The 27,489-nt window shown below is 37.3% G+C and overlaps 1 long non-coding RNA gene across 1 annotated transcript; it reads right to left on the reverse strand.

Annotated features, from left to right (window-relative positions):
• Positions 1–313: 313 nt before the first annotated feature.
• On the reverse strand, positions 314–25,127 carry LOC110743814. The gene is made up of 3 exons (XR_004184828.1): positions 21,856–25,127; positions 7,429–7,612; positions 314–3,096 (listed from the first exon to the last, which is right to left on the reverse strand). It is a non-coding gene; the product is annotated as an uncharacterized LOC110743814 (long non-coding RNA).
• Positions 25,128–27,489: the final 2,362 nt, after the last annotated feature.

Below are 27,489 nucleotides of genomic sequence, written 5' to 3' on the forward strand. Positions count from 1 at the left end.
ATAGCAAAATATTTTCTTACTGCTTAATACTTGTGATATGGTTTGACTCTGTGTCCCCTCCCAAATCTCATCTCCAATTGTAATCCTCATGCATCACAGAAGCGACCTGGTAGGAGGTGATTAGATTATGGGAGCAGTTACCCTAATGTTGTTCTCCTGATAGTGAGTGAGTTCTCATGAGATCTGATGGTTTTGTAAGTGGCAGTTTCCCCTGCTCTTTCTCTTTCCTGCCACCTTGTGAAGAAGGTATTTGCTTCTCCTTCACCTTCCACAATGACTGTAAGTTTCCTGAGGCCTCCCCAGCCATGCAGAACTGTGAGTCAATTAAACCTCTTGTCTTTATAAATTGCCCAGTCTCTGGTAGTATCTTTATAAGAGTGTGAGAACAGACTAATACAATTTGTCAACTCAGGATAACATAAGAATTACTTCTATTCAACTTCAATATTATAAGAGAACTGTTGGAGACAAGTTTCTTTAATAATTATGTGTTGCTTAGTTAATGTTAAAGGCAGTATACTTTATTGAACATAGCCTTACAAAGTTAGAATTTTATCAAAAGATAGTAAATTTGAATCTAAAATTTTCTATGTTAAAGCCAAACATGTAAAAAACCCGTATGTAAATAATCCACTTTTTGCTCCATTGCTGCTTTTAAAAATATTTAATTAAATATCCATGTTATGGACTTAATTATATCCTTCTCGAATTCATATTTGAAGTTCTCCTCCCCAGTGAGACTGGCTTTGGAGACAGGGCTTTTAAGGAGGCAATTAAGGTTACCTGAGGTCATAAGGATGGGGCCTTAATCCTATAGAACTAATGTCCTTATAAGAAAGGGAAGAGACCCCTGAGCTTTTTCCTAGTATGCAGCACACGGGGACGGCCACATGTAAAGGCAGCCCTTTGCAAGTCACAGAAAGGGGCCTCATCAGAAACCAACACTGGCAGCATATTGATCATGTATTTCCAACCTCCAGAACTGTGAGAAAAAAAATTTCTGTGGTCTAAGCCATCCAGTCTGTGACATTTTGTGATGACAGCCCAAGGTAACTAATAAAATGAGCAATTAAATATTCTCCCTATTTCTGATTAGTTTCTCTGTAATATTAGCAAATGAAAGTGTTACAAAATAAAATAGAACAAATATTGTCATCAAAAATGTTCAGAGACCCCCTGAGTAAAATAACATAAGAATTGATGTGGTTTCTACCCCTAGAAAATATTTCCAATTATGCTGTATTGAAACCTGTCTTTGTATCAAAGGGTCTCGAGATTCTACAGTATAATGAAACCCTCTCAATGGCTTCAGTTTATTTTTAAAAAGTGTTTTTCTATTTTGAACCACAGTCCTAGTTTGTGGTTGAAAAGAAAAATGGGGGCAGTATCTTGGGAAAAAGGCCCAATTGTTGCCAGGAGTAAGGGCCTCCATTGGTTCAGTGCTTAACAACAACAGCTTGGAGTCGAGTTCTGAACCTCTGCTGGGAATTCTTTCAGTCCTGTCTGTATGAAAGGCATATTGTCCCTGCATGGACTGCTGTCATGTTCTATGCAGAATGTGGAAGACTTCACAAAATGGAGGAAACAAAAACCAAGTATTTGTCTAAGGTCTTTCCTCCAATTGTTTTTTCTTTCCACTTGCATGCGGAAAAGAATTAAAGCAAATCAGCCACAATTACCTAAAAAATGCCAGACACCGTAGAAGTATCAAGATGAAGACCCCCCCAAAAAAGCATGAAAAGTAGCCCGTGTGCTCACTGGAGTTTTAAAACAAATTATCTACCAATATGAAGACCATACATAGACTTTAGCTATCCTCTGGTCCAGCCATTTTTAGAGACTGAAAACTTAAAATCCCAAATGACAAAATGAAGTTTTGTGCTCTCCTTGAGTAGGGTCTGGATCAATAGAGAGGTTCGGATGCTCAGTCAGACTTTTGTAACTTAAGAATTTTGGGTGTTTAAACTCCCTTGGATTTGCGCACCCTCAGGAATAAGCCATGAGCTTTTGTATCTCTTCCTATGATTCACCTGGATCCATCTTTCACCATATCTTTACCACCCGGCCCTCTTTTCCCAGTCCTTCCTGCTGCCCTCATCCTTGTCTTGGTAACTATTTCAAGCTTCCAACCTTCTGCTCCCTCACTCACTTCACTTTCTTAATCAGCTCTTAATATCTGTCAGTACTCTTTTCATGGTAAATACAGGAACCAACAAGAGCCGGCTAATTGATGGTAAGTAAAGTCAAGCATCACAGACCCGCGAACAGGGATGCTGCTGGCTTTCTGGAAGAGTTTTAGCAGAACTAAGACGTGGACCTGACTCTCTTTTAGTCTTTTATTTGTGTGCTTCATTTCATGTCAGTTGGGAAAGGTAGAATCAGTTGGATGTGATTTTTTAAATTTTCATTTTAAGGGGAAATAACTCATTTGGACAATCTTAATAAAGGAGTTTGGTTTAAAACACATGTGAAAGTTACAGACACTGAACTACGATGAGTATTTATCTAGATTTCTAAAGGGTAATTCCATTTATTGAAAGTCTCATTACAGAAAGTATGTCTAAGTTGGTTAAAGATGGGACTACAAGAGCCCAATAGTAAAGAAAAAGCAAATTTAGCAGTTAGAGAGGAGGCAAAGATGGATATTAAAGAGAAGTAGCTATTAAAAGGTGCTTGGGTGGTGAATTACACAAGTCTCCTCCCTTAATGGGAAAGTTGACTTGATCAGGAGGTGATGGGGACAGATAGTATTGTATGTCTTAGTCCCAGTCTTTAAAACAATAGTCACTAAGAGTCTTAAATATTGTATAATTTAACCCAGAAACTTTCATCCTAGCAATATATAGTAAGTATATATTCAGATACTGTCCTAAAGAAACAACCATATTAGAAAGTACAGATTTTTATAGCCACATTTATCATAAAGGCATAACCAGAATAAAACCTCAGCCACATAGTCCTGCATTTCCTGGCTAATTTGTGTTAATGGTTTGTTGCTGAGTCTGCCCCACTGTGGAGAAGATTTTACCAGAGAATTAACCCACCTGGGGGAGAAACATTTCTCCTTCTGTATACCTCTTCAGTCTTCTGTGTCACCTATGGGGGTAAAGAAAAAGTCTAACAAACACATCAATGTTACAGGCTTCCTGTCCCATAAAGGGTATTGACTATCCTAACACCCTAAATAAAACCTTATTTTATTTAGCTTGTAGTATGTCTTCTTTTATGTCTCACTTTTTTTTGTTCTATGTTAGCTTTGTAAGATTTATCCGTCTTGTGGATATCCTTATTATCCTTCTGGGTCATTCTCGATCTTTCATTCTCATTACTGAATAGTATTCTGTTGTGATTTTAAGTATCTAGTCTTCTCTCAGTGGGCATGTGAATAGACTCCAGCTGGGACTATTAACAATAGTTTTGTTAAGAGCATTCTAGTTTTTTCTTTTTCATGAACGTATGTAACATTTCTTGGTATATACTAAGAAATGGAATTGTGAGATCATAGAATGTGAAATTATTCCACTTCAGTAGATACTACTAAATAGCTTTCCAAAGTGATTTTACTCTCATTGACAATTATGAGAGCTGCAATTTGCTTCATATTCTCGCCAACACTGGTTATTTTATTGTCTTTCACATTGTAGAGATCTGGTAGTTGAATATGGAATCACTTTTCTCTGACAGCTAATGAAGTTGAACACCTTTTATATGTTGATTCGCCATTTGGCTATCCTCCTGTGTGAAGTCTTTTTTCTTTTCTGATATGGAAGGATTCTTTTCAGATAGATACATAGATAGATAGATAGATAGATAGATAGATAGATAGATAGATAGATAGAGATTTTTCAATTGGAGTTCAATATTAGCTATATATATTACAAATATCTCCTCTCACTCTGAGTCTTGATTTTTACTTTCAATAGTATCTTTTGATGAACAATAGTTCTTAATTTTAGTGTAACCCAATTTATTAATTTTACCATTTATGATTATTGTTTTCTGTTTCTGGTCAAGAAATGTTTTGCCTATTCCAAGGCCACAAAGATGTTTTCTAAATTTTCCTCTAAAGGTTTTATTATATTATCTTTCACGTTTAGACAAACAAGTCATTTGAAACTGGTTTTGCTATGGTTGAAGTAAATGTTCAGAATCTTTTTTTTTAAAATGACTATCCAATTGACACAGCACCATATATTGTACAATTTATAATAATTCAGTACAACATATTGTACTAATGTAGACTTTGTTGTATTCAGGAAATATGTGTGAATTTGTTTGGTACTCTCCAGTTGCTTTTATAGGTCAGTTTATCCATTTGTTGCCAATAACACACTGTTTCAATAACCATAGTTTTGTAAGAGTTTTTGAGATCTGTTAGTATAGGTCTTTCAATTTCATTCTTCTTTAAGATTGCCCTGGCCATTTTTGGTTAATTGCATTTCTTAAATTTAAAATTAATCTTGTCAATTTCTGTAAAACACACTGATGGAATTCTTTATTGAGAATTTATTTAATTGTGGTTTACTTTAGAAACAATTAACATTCTTACAATATTGAGACTTGAATCAATGAAAATTGTACATCCCTCTCTTTACTGAGATTCTTTAATTTCTCTAAACAATAAATTTTTATATACATGTGTGATAGTGAGGTGGGGTTCTTTCAAAACTAGGGTTAAATTTATTACTAGATATTAAATGTTTTTTATGTTTACTCATTAATTTTATTATCTAAGTATTTGGTGTTAGTATATAGAGCTATATTTGACTTTTAAAATACCTATTTGTATTCAACAAATTTGCCAAATCTATTTTTAATAGTTTACAGACTCCTTTGAGTTATCAATCTGCATAATATCATCTATAAAAATTGGCAGCTATCATTTTTCTTCTAAAATATTTCTGTTTCTTCCTTTTTCTTGGCTTACAGAAACATGGACTAGAAGTGCCAATAATGGACACTCATTTGTTTTCTCCAATTTCTGGGGAAAATTGTCAATAGTTCACTTTTGCGCATAACATATGCTGCAAGTTTTGGAAGCTATTCTTTTTCAGATGGATGAAAATTTATATTCATAATTTTCTAATGTTTTCAAAAAAATCATGAATATGTGTTAGATATTGTCAAATGACTTCACCTTTTGAATATTTATTAAAATTATCAACTTACGTTTCTTTTTTCTGTTAATGTGGTAAGTTTTAATAATAATAATAATAATGCTAATGTGGTAAATAATATTAATCATTATTATTTATATTTTTAACAGATAGCTACATTTAAGCATTTTAGATCTTACAAACTATCTGTCAATAATATATCTTTTTTTCCTTGAAAAGAACATGTCAATATTTGGAATCAAAATTATGTTAGCTATATAAAATAGAGCCAGAAATTACTCCCTTTTTTCTACTCAAGAATGAGTTTAGGTGAGATTCGTGTTGTTCTAATGAGATCACCTGGACACAGGAAGGGGAACATCACACACCGGGGCCTATTGTGGGAAGAGGGGAGGGGAAAGGATAGCATTAGGAGTTATACTTAATGTAAATGACGAGTTAATGGGTGCAACACACCAACATGGCACATGTATACATATGTAACAAACCTGCATGCTGTGCACATGTACCCTAGAACTTAATGTATAAAAAAAAAAAAAATTTGTGTTGTTCTTTGGAAATGCCATCTCGTCCTGAGGTTTTATTGTGGAAGACTTCAAATTAGGCATTCAATTTTTAAGCAAATACTGAAGTAATCAAATTTTCTGTTGAATCTCCCTCAGTCTTGTATGATTCAGTAAAGTTTTCTATTACATCCAAATTATAAAATTTGCTGTTATGAAGTTGGTCATGCTATATATATATATATATATACACATACACACACACACACACACACACACATATTCCTTTCATCGTTTGACATCATAATTATTCATTAGCCTTTTTCATGCCTAATATTTCTAATTCATGATTTTATTATTTTCTTGATTATTTTTCCTAGTGGTTTATTTATTTTATTGGCATGTTCAATGATCTAACTTTTAGCTTTGTTTTTATATATAGCATAGTTATCTTAAATTGCATTGATTTTTTTTTCTTTTTGGTGCTTGTCTTGTTGTACATTCTTTGGTTTCATTTGACTTACTTCTTCCAGAATTTTGGAATGAATATTTCAACCACTGATGTTTAGCCTTGATAGTTTTTCAATATATATGATTAAGCCTATAAATTTCTTTCAAAAATTTGCTTTAGCTATATTCCACATTTTAAAATTATTTTTATCTTTATCTTTCATTTTAAAATATTTTCAATTTGAACTGTGAGTTCTTCTTTGACCCTGGAATAATTAGAAGTATCCTGCCTAATTTCAATGGAGTTTTGGATTTGGAGGTTATCTTTTTAAAAAAATAAATAAATAAATTCCAACTTAATCCCTTTGTGCTTAGAGATCATACTCTGAATAATGTAATTCTTTGGAAATTTGTTGAGTCTATCTTTATGGATCCATCTCCTTTCTATAGAGAAGAGTTAATGTATTTTTATTTGGGGACTAAAACACTGCCATTTTACATAATAGAAGATAGGAGAGACGGTAATAGAAGGGTGAAATTCTAGCTGTCCCACTTATTCCTGATAGAATTCTTTAATTAATTACACTCATAATTGTCCTGTGTCCCAAGTCTGTCCTTTGTGAAATTAGCTCAGATTTCAGTGCCTTGAGGGCTCCCTCGGTAAATACTGCACTTACTGCTGGTGTTTTGGATTGTAAATTTCTCTATTAATATCAGCCCACCTGCTTGGAATTTTCCAGATTTTGTCAGACATTCTGGTCCACTGATTTCTTATTTTTTTGTAGTTCTTATTTCTTTCATAACTTTCTACAATCTCAAAGGGAGTTTGGGAATAAGAGGCAGTAAAACTCTGTGCTCAGTCTGCTATCTTGAACACACTCAAGGATAATTTTTAGCAACGTTTACATTTAACATTTAACATGACTTGCAAACGGGTTACATAAACCAGTGTTAACTAGAGCATTAAAACTGGGGACTCTTGGTAAAAAAGAAAAGTTTTAAAATTGAAAAAAAAAAAAACTATTAAGGTAAGATTGTTCCCTATATTCTATTAAAATCAATCATTGATTAGTTCAATTCAGTCAAACTGTAGCCCAATGAATGGGAGAAGGAATTAATTTTTCTTTAAAAATGAATTTTCCAGTTACTTATCACTACCCTGAAGAGTTTCAGTACCACACAGCCAGTCCAAGAGAGCCAATTTTAAAAAGAGAGTAAAAAAGAGAGAGCCATAGTTACAATCATTTGCGAATTAACAGGCTATGCAAGACTAATTATCAGAGGGATGTTTTATGAGCTTTGAGTTGGAGTAGTGTGCAGAGTAGAGAAAAAGTGAGTGACCATAAAGGGCAGCATACCTAGATACGACTTTTTGTGCCGAAGGCCTCATCAATCATCAATTTTCCTTTCATCTGCTGATTTCTTCCAGTCACTTCAAGTGAGATAAAAGTTGACTTGTCAAAAGCTGACATTCTTCCTCTGAATCGTTTCACCATTGTTATGGCACTTTTGCTTCTCAAGTTTGAAAAAAGAGGAAAATTCCTAAGGGAGAGAAATGGGTAGTTTAGTGCATCACCCTGAAAAAAAAGATTACAATAAATACTCTCCAGGACTGAAAGGTGAAGATTTAGGTCAGAAAGTAGAAAGTTGTACTTTATTGTCAAAAGATTTTCTTTGAAATATTTGTCTCTAATATAACGGGGTCTACTTTTACCTGAGACGATCAGCTGGCATGTGAAATACATTAATCTGCTCAACTTTAAGTATGTAGATCATTCTCTCACATCTTACGTGTGAGCACTTCAGTTTCTTAAAATTACTGAAAAATTAATTTTTTTCATTTATAATCCACCTGATGCTCATATCATGTAAGGAAAACTGTAGAATATCTCTCATATAACACATATTTCTTGTGCTTTACATGGACTATTGCTAAATTATTTGTAAATAAAGGTACAAAATACATTAATTTTCATGATGATGTTTCATATCGTTTGGATCTGTGTCCCCACCTAAATCTCATGTTGAAATTAATCCCCAATGCTGGAGGTGGGGCCCCAGTGGAAGGTAATTGGATCAGGGAGGAGGCAGTTTCTAGTGGTTTAGCACCAACCTCCTAGTGGTGTTTTGTCATAGTGAGTTCTCATAAGATCTGGTTGTTTAAAAGTGTATAGCACCTTATTCCTCTCTCTCTTCCTGTTGCTCCAGCCATGTGAAGTGCTGGCTCCCCCTTTTCCATCCGCCATGATTATAAATTTCCCGAGGCCTCCCCAAAATCAGAAGCTGCTATGCTTCCTGGACAGCCTGCAAAACCATAAGCCAGTTAAACCCCTTTTTTTAAATAAATGACTAGTCTCAGGTATTTCTTTATAGCAACGTGAGAGCAGACTAATACAATCATCTGTAACTAACCAAGTATGCATCAGGAGTGTCCAATCCCCACTGTCTCAGTTGTAGGTGCTGGGTCATACACAGTCAGATATGACACAGAATCTCCTTTCTTCTACCCCACTGAGTGCTCAGAGGTCATTTTGATCTTACAGTTTCTCAAGAATAAACTATAGATGAGCCTCACTCAGAGAAACTGGGTCACAGAGCAAATTCTCATGGCATTGGCCTATTGGCTAGGAGATAGGCTAAAGGGGACTGTGGAGGAGGTTGGCACAGTGTTTTGACAAATGAGAGATTGACAATGAATGCCTTAGAAGATTTATTTCACAAAGCTGTTCATCAGTAAAACAATGGTTTTTGTAGCACATTTTTGTCTCTATTGCCAAGTTCTTTTATAAAGTGTCCTTTGTCTGAGACCATCTTTCTGCTAGAAGAATCCTGATATTCATGTGCTCTTCCTTTAGATATCTTCCTCGGACTCCACTTCTTCCAGCTAAAAGTCATTTACTTCTTGACACACACACACACACACACACACACAAAAATGCATTCTTCTTGTTTCTGTCATAATAGCACTAGAAAACCAATCAGCAACCTGAATAAAAATCCATTAAAACCACAGTTCAGATGATGAGTGACAGAAAAATATTTAAAAAGGTTTTCTCTCTCATAAAGGGCAATGATGACTAAATAACTGTGCAGTTGATATTTACTGGTGAGGAAGAGAGATATGTATTCTACTCCAGGAAGAGAGCTACCCAAACAACCCCTCCCACATGCTACCCCAAAATGGGTTGAATTAAATATTTCTGATAAAACTAACAAAGAAAATAGAAAGCTTATATTTTTGTATCAATTATAATTTGGCACTTACATTCTTACAGTCTATACATTAGTGTATATTGAAAATTTTGCTAAGAAAATATCAAAGGCTTTCATTTCAGTCTCTGAGTCTACATTTTTTACTTCTATGGCTTAATACTTTGTCAACGTATGACTTTTAGTTTTCTTAAGTTTCTTATGTCACAGAATCAATGCTTAATGATGACTTGTGGAAAGGTTGAAAAGGCTTAAGGTTTTTAGTACCTAAAGCTATTTTTTAACGTGTTATACTAGCCAAAGAATTTGTCCTAAAAGCATTTATTATCTGTTCCAGGATTCATAAACACACATTATAATTTTATTGAATTCAGCCTATTTTAAAAATTGAAAAGACATAATTTTTCTATTTATAACCTAACTACAACCTGTGCACTTAAAAAAGAAAAAAAGAAAAACAAAACAACACTTCAAAGACAAGCTGTAGAGGTAATTTAGTCTGTCTGTATTTAAAATGAGCCAAAAGGAAAAAAAAAACACCTAAATACAATTGGCTAATTGCTTTCAATTTGGCTTTATTTCCTTGACACTAATGGAGAAATTCTAACATCTACACAACTAATGAGTTGGGAAGTTATGAGCTTTTTCTGAGTATGGATATCAAGTTGGGGGAGAAAAAGTTTATTTGCTGTTTAGAGAACAGCAAAGACTGAACAGACGTCATCTATGTCTGCATTTCAGTCTGTTATGTGTCAGGGTGTGTGACCCTGACACATGATTGAAGTAAAACACGGGTGTGCAAAAATATATTGTCAACCTACTGTGCTTAATGTCATGATAGATGTTCCATCAGAGCCATAGAATAGTCATCTATACAGCAACAATGATGAACAACAATAGCGATAATTGTTAGTACCAACTACGAAATACTCTTTATATCCAGGTTCCTTGCTAAGTGCTTTGTAATGTGTTACTCCTTGAGTTCTCACTGAAGAATACAGGTGTAATTGTCCTTATTCTAGTAGAAACAAATTATAATGATCTCTGAGGTAAATGTTTTTTCATAGTAAGTGGAAGATGCAGGATTCACTATCATATTTGCCTCAATCCAAAGCCCATGTTTCTAATCCCTAATCTACATCTGCTTACTTAGCCACCGGGAAAGTATTCTGGAGGAGATACAAGATAGCTGAATCTGAAAAGTAAATGAAATGAAGCAGACAAGGAAGGTGAGTAAGGAAGCTAACTTAATCAAGAAGAACGTAATTTGCACACCAAATGAGGGAAGGAAATTATGTTTTTATGAAAACCAAAGCAATTTTTTGTTACGTGATTACACATTGCATAGAGAAAGTTGCAGACATAAGGCTGAAGAGACAGGCTGAGGTCAAATTTTTGGGAGCTCAAATGCCCAACCAGGAAGCTGGAGTTGCCTCAAGTCATAGAAAATTATAAAAGCTCAGTCAGAGAAATGACATGACTGGATCTGCATATTTGACGTGTGTTCCATCAGACCAGGTGGGAGGACATCTCACTGAGCCATTCTCAGGATATTTAATAGAGAAAATGGAACAAATCTATGAGAAAAGAGGGACTTCACATCAAAAAATAAAATAAAATAAAATAAAATGGAAGAGTTATCAATGTGCTCACACATAAGCTCTGAAGATGGGTAAGGATTAAAAGTGAAACTTTGAAAATCCTCTGTGTAGGAGGCCACAGTTGTACCTGGCTTAGTTCTCAGCATTGGCTCCCTTGTGTGGGGCAGGACTATGATTTGGCCTCTGGTCTGCCTGAGGTTGTCTCACTGTTTCAGACAATGAGGCAGAGCCTGGGCATGCTGGGCCTGCCTCATTCTTGGGCATCTGTACTTGGTTCCATTTGGCATGTTCAGTCTATACACAGCTTAACAAAGTACTTGTTCTAAGTCATAATGACTCTTACTTCAGGACTTGGGAAACTTCTTTTTCCTTCCAATATGGTTTGGCTGTATCCCCACGCAAATCTCATCTTCAATTGCAACTCCCACTTGTCATGAGAGGAACTCAGTGGGAGGTGATTGAATTATGGTGGCAGGTCTTTCCTGCACTGTTCTCATGATAGTGAATGAATCTCATGAGATCTGATGGTTTTAAAAATGGGAGTTTCCATGCACAAGCTCTCTTTTTGCCTCCTGCCATCCATGTAAGACATGACTCGTTCCACTTTGCCTTCCACCATGACCGTGAGTCCTCCCCAGCCACGTGGAACTGTAAGTCCATTAGACCTCTTTTTCTTCGCAGTTTAGGGTATGTCTTTATCAGCAGCATGAAAGCGGACTAATATACCTTCCTGCTCCCTATTATAATTAACGCTTTTTCAAACTTCATATATTAGCTCCAGCACATATATTCAAGGATGGCATTTTCCCCCACTTCCCCAATCAGATGAGAGACCCCACATCTACTCTCATAGTCCCACAGTTTCCTATACTGTTCTTCCAAAGTACTAATCACTAGTTCTAATGGTATTTTTAAGAGATTATTTGATTATGCCTACCTCTTCCAGTATACTGCCACTCTCTGAAGGAAGGGCAATATATGTAGTGTTATTAAATGTGCCTCACAAACCTAGTACATTTCCTGGAACCCAGTGTGGACTTAATATATATTCATTGAATGACAGAATGATTTTCCCATTGGTGCCATCTCATTTGACACTATAAAATGAGAATTATATCTTACAAGCTGTGACCTCGTTGATATCTCCCTCATGGTTATATGGTTATATTTTTTAAAAAAAAATCAACCTGAGGATTTAATTTAAACATTGTAGCAAACATCCTTTTGGGGATTTTCATAGTTTGGTCATTCATTCACTCATTCATTCCACAAACAATAATTGAGCACAATGCCTTCCTCTCCAGGGCTCTGTTAGTTCTGTCCACTCTCCAATCTCAGCATTCTACATTTTTTTTTCAACAAACTAATCCTACCAGCTGAAAATAAGTTGCCAGTATCCCAGTCCCTTGTGGTTTTTACTAAAAATTGCCTGCGAAATGAGACATGGCCCTTTCATGATTTTCATTAGATAGCAAATTGCTTGTGATACTTTTGGCAGAAATTAAATGGATGTATAGAGGCAGTGCTATCTTATTATGCAGTTGAATTTTTGAGAAGGGAATGGGGTTTGACAGACCCAAAGTTTCACTGTTGCTTTAAAAACAATGGCATCTCTGATCTCTCAAGCCACTGCATGAGGACACCTAGTCTGAGTGTCTAGTGACAGTTTTTACCAAGAATTTTACCCTGTAATGATCACACCTGCCTTATTATTGCTTCATGTGGTTGCAAGGAAGTGTTTTCTTCCTGTTATTTCAAAGAAAACAAAAATATTTTAGAGGTTTGGTATTTGAACACCTTTCTTTTTTCTTAGTTCAAAATCCTAGCAAAGAGCGATAGTTAGTAGTGTGTGTTGAAGTGAAATGCTGCAGTTGAAAGTTGCTATTGCAGTTTCCCCAATGTGTCATGCCGATGCTAACCTTTTCACAAGGAAATGCTTTGAGAAACTTTGATTGTTAAACATGCACTCTGAGCTGAGAGGAGAATTGTGGAGGGATGATGGGCGAAATTGTTTACATATATTTCTCAAAAGCATTTGGTGAGTATAATGAATTATATTGAAGTACAGCACTTGTTTAAAATGTTACATATTGTAACATGGGATATTAGTATTTAGAATTGCTCACGTGGTTTATGTATCTATATTGTTTTTCTTTATGATTGGCAATCTTCAAGAAAGGCTTGAAGTAGGCTTTGCCAATTCTTTAGCAATCACCAGATACTAGTGTTTACAACGTACTTTAGTCTATACGAAGATGTACTTTACACTATATTTTAACCTATAAAAAGATGAACCATCAAGGCAGGGATTCTTAGCTTTAACAGCAGAATAACAGCAATGTCTACTCATAAGAATGTCTTTAGCTCACATGTGGCCACACTTTTATTTTATCACCTGATATTCATGTTAGATCCAGTTGACTTGGTCTTGAGAATGAATCAAAGATATGGGTGCTCTGATTTCCCACACTTAAATGTGTGTAATTCTCATTATATACTTGATCCTGATACAAATGGCCATCTCCTGACTCTAAAATTTAAGCTTTAGCATATGTTGTTGTTCTATACGTGTCTTAGCACTAAATATGCAATCAAAGGTAAATTCTACTTTCCACTAACTCAGGTATGAAAACATATTTAGATGCACCAAATAATAGATTTAGAAAAATAATTTGACTGATTGAATGTCAAATGTCGTAATTTCAGAAATCTAGAAATTTGAAATTGTCTACTTGATTGACTTAATGGGACTCTCATTCAAGTTTCTGGTCCCATAGAAAGACAACTGATGTTTCTGTGAGCCAAAGCTGAGAATATCAAAATTGCATAGAATCAAAAGGAAATACTGGAAGTAGGAAAATACTCAACAGGAAAAAGAAGAGGTGCCTTTTATTGCTCATTAGTAGACTCCACATAACTGAGAAAAGAATCAGTTAGATTAAAAATAGGCTGTTAGAGAATTCCTAAAATATATGCAAAGAGAAAAGTAGTACAGAAAAACACAGAACATTCAAAAGTTGTAATAAAACAAAAACCAAAAACAAACTAAAAATAAATAATTGCAGTATAATTTTAACAGGCATTGTATGCATATTATTTGAAGGAAAAGACAGAGAATGAAGGAATTAGATTTGAAGTAATAATTACCAAGAACTCTCCAAAATTAATGACAGACACTAAGCCACAAATCCAGGAAATTCAAAAAACAAAAAGCAGGAAAAATAAATAAATAAATGCACACACACACACACACACACACACAACTCCAAAGCATATAAAATTCAAACTGCAGAAAACTAAAGATAGGAAGAACAACTTGAAAGTAGCCAGATCTAAAAACAAAAATAAAAAACTTACTCATAGAGGAACAATTTTAAGGATAAAAGCAGGCTATTAACAATCACACAAGCAAGAAGAGGGTAAAGTGAAATTTTAAAATATTTAAAGAAACTAACACCAAACTAAAATTCTATAATCAGCAAAATTATCCTTGAAGAGTGAAGAAGAAAGAAAGAATTTTATTGGCAGCAGATCTTCCTTCATGAAATGTTAAAAAATGTTCTTCAAACTGAAGGAAATGATACATCAGAAATGTGTATCTACAAAAACATAGGAATAAATAAGTAAAGATAAAATAAAATCTTTTGTTTTACTCAATCTTAAATGACAAAAAAGATAACTATCTGTTTAAAGTAATAATAGTAACAATTTATTTGGTGATTCAAGCATATGAATAAAAGAAATGAATGATAGCAATATCATAAGGAATGGAAAAAAGAATGAAAAATACTTATTAAAAATAAGATTAATATGAAGTTTGATCTTAGATAACAGGTGCAGTTAAAACTACAAGTCAATAACAAAAATTTAGGTGAGAAATTTCCAAGTATTTGAAAATTATATAATATACTTCTAAATACCATATGGGTCAAAGAAAAAGTCTCAAGAGAACCTCTACATAGTTTAAAATATAAGAAAATTAAAAAGCAATTATTAAACTTTTGAAGAATGCAGTGAAATCGTGCTTCAAAATTCATTGTATTAAATTCATATCTTGGAATAAAGGAAATATCTACAATCAATAAGCTTTCTACTTTAAGAAACCATAGAAATAAGGGAAACTTAAGCCTAAAGCAAGCAAAATAAAACAAATAATGAAGATTAGAGCAGAAGTTAAATTATTAAAAAGCAGAAAAATAATAGACAAAATCAAACAAACAAAAGATTGCTCTTTGCAAAGTTCAGTAAAGTTGATAAAACTATAGCCAGGCTAACCAAGATAAAAAAGAGAAGACACATATTATCAATATCAGAAATAAAAGAGTCATTACTACTGAAGCCATGAACATCAAAAGAACAAAAAATTATTATAATGAACAATGTTATGCTAACATATTTGATAACAAAGTTTAAACAGCTAAACCTCCTGAAAGACAAACTATCAAAATTTACACAAAGGAAAATAAGAATTATCCTATATTTATTAAAGAAATTGAATAATAATTCATAACTTTTTAAAAACAAAGCATGAGAAACAGATGGTTTCAGTTAATGAATTCTACCAATCATTTAGGAAATAAACAATGCCATTTCTCCACAACAGAAGCAAAAGAGCCACTTCCTAATTTATTACATAATATCAGTATTTCCCTACTACCAGAAGCAGATAAAGACATTAAGAGAAGAGAAAAGTACTGACCAATATCCTTTAAGAACAGATGCAAAATTTCTCAACTAAATAATAATAAATTGAAGAGAATATACAAAAACAATAACACACTACAACCAAGAAAGTTTATTTCAAGTTTGCAAGGTTAATTCACATTCAAAAAATAAAATCAACTAATATAATTGACTCAGAAAAATTATGTGCTTTTATCAACTGAAACTAAAAAATTATGTGACAGAATTCATGCCCATTCATCATGAAAGCACACATCAAAGTAGGAATAGAGAGGAACTTCCTTAAACTGATTTTTTAAAATTACAAACCTCCTCCTACCATTAGCATCATACTTTGTGGTGGGTGTCTGGAAAACTTTTCCTTAAGATCAGGAACAGACGAGAATATATTCTGTCATCATTACTTTTCAGTTTTGTATTGGAAATACTAATTGATACAAAAGGGTAAGAAAAATAAATAAAAGGTATACAATTGGAAAAACAGAAATAAAACTGTCAATACACAGATGACATGATTTTCTATGTGGAAAATCAAAGAATCTATAAACAGCAGCAACTTAGAATAAATAGGCAAGTGGTTGGGTGTGGTGGCTCACACTTGTCATCCCAGCAATTTGGGAGGCCAAGGCAGGTGGATCACCTGAGGTCAGGAGTTCGAGACCAAACTGGCCAACATGGTGAAATCCCATCTCTATTAAAAATACAAAAGTTAGGCCGGGTGTAGTGGCTCTCGCCTGTAATCCCAGCACTTTGGGAGGCCGAGGCGGGATCACGAGGTCAGGAGATCAAGACCATCTGGCTAGCTGCGGTGAAACCCATCTCTACTAAAATGCAAAAATTAGCCAGGCATTGGCAGTGGGTGCCTGTAGACCCAGCTACTCGGGAGGCTGAGGCAGGAGAATGGCGTGAACCCAGGAGGCGGAGCTTACAGTGAGCCGAGATTGCACCACTGCACTCCAGCCTGGGCAACTGAGCAAGACTCCGTCTCAAAAAAAAAAAAAGTTGGCCAGACACAACAGACCCAGCCAGGCAGTAGCTCCGCCTGTAATCCAGCATTTTGGGAGGCCTACATGGAAGCGGATCCCGAGGTCAGGAATGCAGGGCCTTCCCTGGATTAACACTTGAGGTGAAATCCGTCTCTACTAAAAACACATACACACACAAAAAACCGAGCGTGTGGCCGAGCCTGTAGTCCCAGCAACTCGGGAGGCTGAGGCAGGAGAATGGCGTGAACCCAGGAGGTGGAGCTTGCAGTGAGCAGAGATCACACCACTGCACTCCAGCCTGGGTGACAGAGCAAGACTCCGTCTCAAAAAAAACAAAATTAAAAATACAAAAGTTATCCAGCCATGGTGGCACGTGCCTTTACTCCCAGCTACTCCTGAAGCTGAGGAGTGAGAATCGTTTGAACCCAGAGGCAGAGCTTGCAGTGAGAATTAATAGGCAACTATAGAAGTTCACAAGATGCAAGATTATACAAAAGTCAATTCCATGTTTACATAGAAGCAAAGAACAATTGGGATTTATATTTTTTTAAAAAAAGACATTTACAATAGCATCCCCCAAATTGAAACCATGAACTATTTACATACAAATATAACCATACATATATATTTAGGATCTATAGACCAAAAAACACAAAACAATGATGAAAGAAATCAAAGATTTGTGTAAATATCTGGAGATATGCCCCATATTTACAAATTGAAATATTCAATATTCTTTTTTGGTTGTTTTTTTTGAGACAGAGGCTCACTTTGTTGCCCAGGCTGTAGTACAGTGGCATGATCTCGGCTCACTGTAACCTCCACTTCCCAGGTTCAAGTGATTCTCCTGCCTCAGCCTCCCGAGTAGCTGGGATTACAGGCACCTTCCACCACGCCCAGCTAATTTTTGTATTTTTAGTAAAGACGGGGTTTCACCATGTTGGTCAGGCTGGTCTTGAACTCCTGACCTCATGATCTGCCCACCTCTGCCTCCCAAAGTGCTGTGATTACAGGCGTGAGCCACCACGGCTAGCCAAGATTAAATATTCTTAAGATGACAGTTCTTCCAAACTCTCTCAAGTGATTTAATTCAATCTCAAAAAAAATCTTAGCACACTGTTTTGGAGACATTGACAAGCTGATTCTAAAATTTTGTTGGGGATCAGAAAATGACAACCCAAAATATGGCAGTTTGGCATGCTATGTGCTTTGAATTTAAAAAAAAAAAGTTGAAAGGCCTCCGAAATAAGCCTTAGGACTGTGACCTCTCTTTAATCTCTAGCCCCTCTTACCCCTTCCTTTACTGAAGCCTCAGGAAAACCTTCCTCTCAAGTTCCCTTATCTGATTAAAAAAAGTTCCTCCAGAAGTCATGAAATTGTCTTAAAACACACTTCCTAGAAATTTCAACAGTAAGCCAGGAAAGATTAACCACTGGGGAAGAAACTAGATCTGAAGTCATCACCATGCTCAGAGAGACTTTTCATCTAGTATTCTGAGGGAAGCTCCAAGAGATTACCAGGGATACTTTATCTGCATAATAAGACAAATTTGGTTCCTGGTGAACATCTGCCCATCACCTTCTCATAACTTGCCACCATCTCACCCAGATCTCAAAAGAACTATGTCTGTTTTTTTAGGCCCATTCCTTTCTCTAAACATCATTGCCTATACTCTAAATTGCCTGCACTCCCATCTCCTTCTCCCCTATGAAGAGAGTGTTATTTAAGCTGCAGCCATCTGGCCTTTCTTTGAGACTCATATTTTCCATGGCTCCCATGCTTCTGCATATTAATACATTTATATGCCTTTCTTTTGTTAATCTATCTGTTGTCAGGTTTTTTCAGCAGCAAATCCTCAGAGGGCAGAAGAGAAGCTTTCCCTTTGCCTCTACAGGAAAAATTAAAAAGCAGAAGTTCCAGAATAACCAACACAATCCTGCAGGAACAGAGGAATAATGTTGAGGATTCACACTATCTTATTTTATTTTGAGACTTAATATAAAGCTACAAAGATTAAGACAACATAACATTGACCCCACCCCACCAAAAAAACACATAGATCAATGGAACAAAACAGAGAGGCTATAAATAGGCTCAAACATGTATTCAAATGAATTTATAACTTCCCGATGGGTTAATCTTGCCCACTGCCTAGACAGGGCCAATTTATCAAGACAGGGGAATTACAATAGAGAAAAAGTAATTCACGCAGAGCCAGCTGTGCAGGAGACCAGAGCTTTGTTACTACTCAAGTCAGTCTCCCTGAGCATTCAGGGATCAGAGGTTTTAAGGCCAACTTGGTGGGTGCAGGAAAGCCAGTGAACCATGAGTGTTGATTGTTTAGGAAGGAGATAAAATCATAGGGAACTGAAGCTGTCCCATTGGGCCAAGTCAGTTCCTGGCTGGGGCCACAAGATCAGATGAACCAGTTAATCGATCTGGGTGGTGCCAGTTGATCCATCTCTTGTAGCCTCCTAAACCATAATTTCTAATCTTTTTTTTTTTTTTTTTTTTTGAGACGGAGTCTCACTCTGGAGTGCAGAGGCTGGAGTGCAGTGGCGCGATCTTGGCTCACTGCAAGCTCCGCCTCCTGGGTTCACGCTATTCTCCTGCCTCAGCCTCCCAAGTAGCTGGGATTACAGGTGCCTGCCACCAGGCCTGGCTAATTTTTTTTTTTTTTCTTTTGGTATTTTTAGTAGAGACACGGTTTCACTGTGTTAACCAGGATGATATCGATCTCCTGACCTCGTGATCCGCCCGCCTCGGCCTCCCAAAGTGCTGGGATTACAGATATGAGCCACCATGCCCGGCCCATAATTTTTAATCTTGTGGCTAATTTGTTAGTCCTACAAAGGCAGTCTAGTTTCCAGGCAAGAAGGAGGTTTGTATGGGGAAAGGGCTGTTATTGTCTTTGTTCTAAATTATAAATTAAGTTCTTCCCAAAGTTAATTCAGCCTACATCCAGGAATGAACAAGGACAGCTTGGAGGTTAGAAGAAAATGGAGTTGGTTAGGTCAAATACCTTTCACTGTGTCAGTCACAATTTTGCAATGGCAGTTTCCTTCCAAAATATTCAAAGTCAAGTCAATGAAGTAAATGTTGACATTTTAAACAAATAGTGCTGAAACAACTGGATACTCAAATTAAAACAAAAAGAGCCCAGCACATATGCTACAGCTTTCACAAAAATTAAGTTGAAATTGATTAAGTACCTAATTTTAATGAAAATCTATAAAACATCTAAAAGATAAAGAAACATAAGAGAAAATCTATGGAATCTTAGATTTGTTGATGAGTTTTTAAATACATCACCAAAAGCACAATATATGGGAAAAAAAAAAGTAACACTTTATTAGAATTACAAATGTCTGTTCTTTGAGAAATATTAAGAGAGTTAAAGGACAAGCCATAGAACGGGAAAAAAATATTTTTGAAACACATATCTGCTAAAAAAATAAAAAATAAAAATATTACATCCAAAATATACAAAGGGATGCTTAAAACTCAAGAATAAAATACAACTAAATTAAAAAGTAAGCAAAAGTTCTGAACAGATACTACCATATACATGGCAAGTAAATACATGCAAAGATGCTCAACATTAGTTGTCATTAGGTATATAAAAATTAAAATAATAATGAGATAACACTGTACCTGTATTAAGAGGGCTAAAACCAAAATATGCTAAAACTAAATACTGGTTAGGATCAGGAGCAATAGGAACTCTCATTCATTACTGGAGAAAATGCAGAATGGTACAACCACTCTAATGGATAACTTAGCAGCTTCTAACAAAGCTACACATATTTTTACCTTGTAATCCAGCAACTGGGTTCTTAGATATTTACCCAGATGATTTGAGAACTTTTAACCACAGAAAACTTTCACATGAATGTTTATAGAATTTTATAAAATTGTCACCAGATACTGAAAGTTATCAAGATGTCCTTCAATAGAGAAATGAATAAACTCTGGTGTATCCATACAATGACAGATTATTCAGAGGTAAGAATGAGCTATGAAGCTGTACAAGGACATAGGTGATTCTTAATTGTGTATTGCTAAATGAAAGAAGCCAGCATGAAAGGACTGCTGCATACTCCATGATTATATTATATTCTGGATAAAGTAAACTTATAGAGAAGGTAAAGATACCATATGAAAGCATCCTGGGCAAGATGGAAAGACCCTGGCTCTACAAAAAAAAAAAAAAAAAAAAAAATTAAAAATTAGCTGGGCATGATGATTCACACCTGTAGTCCCAGCTACTTGGGAGGCTGAGGCAGGAGGATCCTTTGAGCCCAGGAAGTAAAGGTGGCAGTGAGCCATATATATGGTGCCACTGCACTCCAGACTGGGAAACAAAGCAAGACCATGTCTCTAAAAATGAAAAAAAAAAAAAAAAGTAAAGATATCAGTGGTTTCTAGAGGTTCATAGACACAGATTTGAGTAGGTGAAGCATAAGGGGTTTCCTAGAGTGGTGAAACTATTCTGTATGATACTGCAATGGTGGATAGATGATACTATGCATTTATCAAAACCCATAAAAGTCGAGAGGACAAAAACTTAACCATATTGTATGCAAATTTTTAAAAAATTATTTAGGAGGTTAAGAGATCTCAGATACAAGGTAAACGGTGACTACACAACCATCTAATCTTCAACAAGGCCAACAAAAACAAGCAACAAGGAAAGGACACTCTATTCAATAAATGGTGCTGGGATAACCGGTTAGCCATATGCAGAAGTTTGAAACTGGATCCATACCTTTCACCAGATACAAAAATTAACTGAGGATGAATTACAGATTCAAATGTAGGCTCTCAAACTATAAAAATCCATGGAAATACCCTTCTCAACACTGGCCTTGGCAAAGAAAATTTGGCTAAGTCCCCAAAAGCAACTGCAACAAAAACAAAAATTGGCAGTGGGACCTAATTAAAGAGCTGCTGCACAGCAAAAGAAACTACCAATAGAGTAAACAGACAACCTACAGAATGTGAGAAAATGTTTGCAAACTGTGCATACCACAAATGTCTAATATCCAGAAACTGTAAGGAACTTAAACCAACAAGCAAAAAACAGAATAAATTAAAAAATGGGCAAAGGACATGCACAGACACTTTTTAAAAGAAGCCATACAAGTGGCCAACAATCATGAAAGAATGCTTGCCATCATTAATCATCAGGGAAATGCAAATCAAAACCACAATGCTATACCATTTTACACCAGTTGCAATGGCTGTTGCTATACACTCAAAAAACAACAGATGCTGGCGAGGCTAGAGAAAAGAGAGCACTTACACACTGTTGGTGAGAATGAAAATTAGTTGAGCCACTATGGAAAGAAATTTGGAGACTTCAGAGAACTTAAAACAGAGGTGCCATTCAACTCAGCAATCCCATTGAGACAAGAAGTCTTCTTCCCATCCAAGGTTTTTCTCAATTGAAGGGCTCCTGTCTCAGGGGCTTCAAGGAAGGAAGTTGTGGACCTCAGCAGCCAGTGTTACAGCTCCATTAGAGAAATGGGCGAACCTAAAGAGTGTGCCGGGGCAGGATTCCTTAAAGTGAAAGCAAAAGTAAAGCGAAAGTGAAAGTAAAGCTTCCACGTGGTGGAAAAGGACCCCCAAGGGTTTCCATTTCTGGCTTGGGTGTCTGACGCTTGCATCGCCTTATGACCCCTCACCTTTTCCTTTTTCTGTCCTATAGAATTAGATTATTTTCAACCCGCTTTTGGGTTGGCAGTCCTGACTGGTTAAAAACATCAGGCTGCAGCTAGAGCTTAAACTCCCTATATGATTGGTTGAAGTTTCAATCCGTTAGCTTTCAGCTATGACTCATTTTGGTTTAGGGGAAAGTCCCCTTTGATTGGTTGAAGGTTCAATCCCTTAGCTTTCAGCTATGACTTATTTTGGCTTAGGGGATAGCACCCTTAGGGAAGTCCATATTGACCCAGGAAGTCCAGCCAAATTAGCCACTTAATCCCTCACAATTATGGGGTATATAATGAAAGGAATGTAGGTCATTATACTAGAAAAAACACATACAATTGTATGCACATTACTGCACTACTCACAATAGCAAATACATATGTGATGGTTAATACTGAGTGTCAATTTGTTTGGATTGAAGGATACAAAATATTGATCCTGGGTGTGTCTGTGAGGGTGATCCCTAAGGAGATTAACATTTGAGTTAGTGCGCTGGGAAAGACAGACCCACCCTTAATCTGGGTGGGCACAACTTAATCAGCTGCAAGTGTGGCTAGAATACAAGCAGGCAGAAAAATGGAAAAGAGAGACTGGCCCAGCCTCCCAACCTACATCTTTCTCTTGTGCTGGATACTTCCTGCCCTGGAACATCTGACTCCAAGTTCTTCAGTTCTGGAACTCAGACTGGCACTTCTTACTCTTCAGCCTGCAGACAGCCTATTGTGAAACTTTGTGATTGTGTGAGTTAATATTTAACAAACTCCCCTTTATATATATATATATTTGTTAAATATTAACTCCTTGTGAGAGGGAAGGAGTTTAGTGACACTACACATAATACATTTGACCATATGTGGAGAACCAAAGAACATAATGAAGCTGGTTGGTTGCTCCTAAGTTCAGTGGACAAAGTGATGAAAGAAAATGATGAACTCAGGGATTCTGTCTCCCAGCCTCAGAAGCAGATACTGAGCCTCAAATCTGCTAAGACTGCCTTGAGTAAGAATCTTATCTCCTGTACAGAGAAAGCTGAAATTGTGGAAAAACAAACACAAACCCTTATCATATAGGCTGAAAGATGCATGCACAGCCTCACCAGGTGTCCAATGTTAAAGAGAATGCTTTGATTAAAAAAGAATGGGGCTCTGTAACTTGGAATAGGAGTGTGTGGGAGGACCCTAATGAAGTCGACAACACTGAGTTTGTAAACTCTGATGAACCTTTTCGGCCAGAGGAAACAGCTTCCCCACCCCCAGTAGAGACAATATCCCCTCACTGACCCATACTGCCTTCAGCCTTTCCACCTTTGCCTGAGGAGATAAACCCTGTGCTGCCTGAGGCAAGTGATAGCCTCCCTTGAGGCAGTTTCCAGCCAAGATAATGTTGATTCTCCTCAGGAGTCACCGCCAACACCCCTGTTTCCTTCTAGACCTATAACTAAACTAAAGTCCAGGCAAGCCTTCAGAGGTGAGGTTGAGAGTGACCCATGAGGAGGTGTTCTACACCCAAAAGGAATTGCTTGAGTTTTCTAATTTATATAAACAGAAATCTTGAGAACAGGCATGGGAATGGACATTAAGGGTGTGAGATAATGGTTGAAGGAACATAGAATTAGATCAGGCTGAATTTATTGATCTGTGCCCACTAAGTAGGGATTCTTCCTTTAATGTTTTAGCTAGGGGAGTTAAAAAGGGTTCTAATAGTTTATTTGCTTGTTTAGCTAAAATATGGATTAAAAGATGGCCTACTGTGAGTGAGCTGGAAATGCCTGATCTCCTTTGGTTTAATGTAGAGGACGGATCCAAAGGCTTAGGAAGATTGGGATTGTGCTGTGGATTATTCACTTTAGACCTACTCATCCCAGTTGGCGGGGTCCAGAAGACATACCCTTGACGATTGCCTTGGGAAATAAGATTTGTGAGGGCAGCACCTGCATCTTTGAAGTGACCTATAATTGCCCTTCTCTGTATGTCAGATCCAACAATGGGAACCACAGTCACTCAACTATGAAATTTAAATACAATGGGAATAATTGGATCCCAAGGTGGCAGGGACCAATGTTGGCACTCAATCATCAAAGGCAAGGTGGGCATAGCTACTGTAATGGACAGCAGAGCCAAGTGGCAATCAGAATAGTCTGATTTGTGTAGAGCTCTGGCACTGGCTAATTAATAATGGTGCTCCTAGAAGTGAAATTAATAGGAAGCCTACTGCATTTTTGCTTAATTTATACAAGCAGAAAACTTCTAGGTCAAATGGAAAAAGACTAATTTGGATTATAAAAACAGAGAACCATGTCCCCTCAATCAATTTTGTCTTGAGCCAGTTTACGACCCAGAACCCCTTAAATCCTTAAATGAAGATGAGGCTGGGTCCCCTTGAGAAAGAACCCCACTACATTACTTAGAATTTATGCAGTGAATCTTCCTCCCATCCTTCCCCAAAGAGACATCTGGTCTTTTACCAGCGTAACTGCACTGGGAAAAGGGAAATGATCAGACATTTTGGGGACTGCTGGACACTGGCCTGAGCTGATGTTGATTCCAGGGAACCCGAAATGTCATTGTGATCCTCCAGTTAAAGTAGGAGCTTATGGAGATCAGGTAATTAATAGAATTTTAGCTCAGGTCCAATTTACAGTGGGTCCAGCGGGTCCCTGGACTCATTCTGTGGTCATTTCCCCAATGCCACAGTGCATAATTGGCATAGATACACTTAGCAGCTGGAGGAACCCTCACATTGGCTCCCTGACTGGTAGGATGAAGGCTATTAGGATAGGAAAAGGCCAAATGGAAGCCATTACAGCTGCCTCTACCTAGAAAAATAGTAAATCAAAAACAATATCGCATCTCTGGAGGGATTGCAGAGATTAGTGCCACCATCAAAGACGTAAAAGATGAAAATGATGGCCGGGCACGGTGGCTCAAGCCTGTAATCCCAGCACTTTGGGAGGCTGAGACGGGCAGATCACGAGGTCAGGAGATCAAGACCATCCTGGCTAACACGGTGAAACGCTGTCTCTACTAAAAAAAAAATACAAAAAACTAGCCGGGCGAGGTGGCGGGCGCCTGTAGTCCCAGCTACTCGGGAGGCTAAGGTAGGAGAACAGTGTGAACCCAGGAGGCGGAGCTTGCAGTGAGCTGAGATCCAGCCACTGCACTCCAGCCTGGGCAACAGAGTGAGACTCTGTCTCAAAGAAAAAAAAAAAAAAAAAGACACAGGGGTGGTGATTTCCACCACATCCCCGTTCAACTCTTTTTTGGCCTGTGCAGAACACAGATAGATCTTGGAGAATGACAGTCAATTTGTGGATTTTTGTAAGCTTAACCAAGTGGTGACTTTAATTGCACCTTCTGTACCAGATGTGGTTTCATTGCTTGAGCAAATTGACACATCTGGTACCTTGTATGCAGCCATTGACTTGGAAAATGATTTTTTCTCCATTCTTGTCCATAAGGCCCACCAGAAGCAATTTGCTTTCAGCCGGCAAGGCCAGTAATATACCTTTACTGCCCTACCTCAGGGGTATATCTACTCTCTGGCTTTGTGTCATGATGTTATTCAGAGAGAATTTGATCACATTTTGCTTCCACAAGATATCAAACTGGTCCATTACATTGATAACATTATGCTGATTGTATCTAGTGAGCAAGAAGTAGCAAACACACTGGACTTATTGGTGAGACATTTGTGTGCCAGAGGACGGGAAATAAATTCAACCAAATTTCAGGGACCTTCTACCTCAGTAAAATTTCTAGGGGTCCAGTCGTGTGGGACCTGTAGAGATATTCCTTCTAAGGTGAATGATAAGTTGCTGCATTTTGGCCCCTCCTACAACCAAGAAGGAGGCACAATACCTAGTGGGCCTATTTGAATTTTGGAAGTAACACATTCCTCATTTGGATGTATTACTCCAGCCTATTTATTGACTGACCCAAAAGGCTGGCAGTTTTGAGTGAGGTCCAGAACAGGAGAATGTTCTGCAGCAGGTCCAGGCTGCTATACAAGATACTCTGCCACTTGGGCCATATGACACAGCAGATCCAATGATACTTGAGGTTTAGGGGCAGATAATGATGCTGTTTGAAGCCTTTGGCAGACCCCCATAGGTAAATCACAGTGGAGGTCTCTGGGATTTTGGAGCAAGGCCCTGCCATCTTATGCAGATAACTACCCTCCTTTTGAGAGACAGCAGCTCTTGGCCTGTTACTGGGCTTTGGTGGAAACTGAATGTTTGACTATGGGTCATCAAGTCACCATGTGACCAGAACTGCCTATCATAAACTGGGTGCTTCCTGACCCATCTAGCCATAAAGTGGGTCATGCACAGCAACATTCCATCATCAAATGGAAGTGGTGTATACGTGGTCAGGCTTGAGAAGGTCCTGAAGGCACAAGTAAATGACATGAGATGCCCATGGTCTCCACTTCTGCCACCTTGCCTTCTCTACTCCAACCTGAACCAACAGCCTCATAGGGAGTTCCCTATCGTCAGTTGACAGAAGAAGAGAAGACAAGGGCCTGGTTCACAGTTGGTTTTGCACTATATGTAGGTACCACCTGAAAATGGACAGCTGCAGCACTACAGCCATTTTCTAGGACATCCCTGCAGGACAGCAGTTAAGGGAAATCTTCCCAGTGGGCAGAACTTTAGGCAGTGCCCCTGGTTGTTCACTTTCACATGGAATAAGAAATGGCCATATGTGCAATTATGCACAGATTCATGGCCTGTAGACAATGGTTTGACTGGATGGTCAGGGACTTAGAAGAAATATGATTGGAAAATTGGTGACAAAGAAATTTGGGGAAGAAGTAGGTGGATGGGCCTCTCTAAGCGATCAAAAGCTGTGAAGATATTCGTATCCTATATGAGTGCTCACCAATGGGTGACCTCAGCAGAGCAGGATTTTAATATTCAAATGGATATGATGACCCGTTCTGTGGATACCACTCAGTCTCTTTCCCCAGCCACCCCTGTCATCACCCAGTGGGCCCATGAACAAAGTGGACATGGTTGGAGGGATGGAGGTTACATAGGGGCTCACCAACATGGACTTCTGCTCAGTAAGGCTGACCTGACTATGGCCACTGCTAAGTGCCATCCATGGACTCACAGAATGCCTTATCCACTGTCATGATATTCCACACAGCATTGCCTCTGACCAAGGCACTCACTTTACAGCTAAGAAGTGCAGCAGTGGGCCCATGTTTATGGAATTCACCGGTC

Source organism: Papio anubis, chromosome 7, assembly GCF_008728515.1.
Source record: "Papio anubis isolate 15944 chromosome 7, Panubis1.0, whole genome shotgun sequence".
Classification (NCBI taxonomy): domain Eukaryota; kingdom Metazoa; phylum Chordata; class Mammalia; order Primates; family Cercopithecidae; genus Papio; species Papio anubis.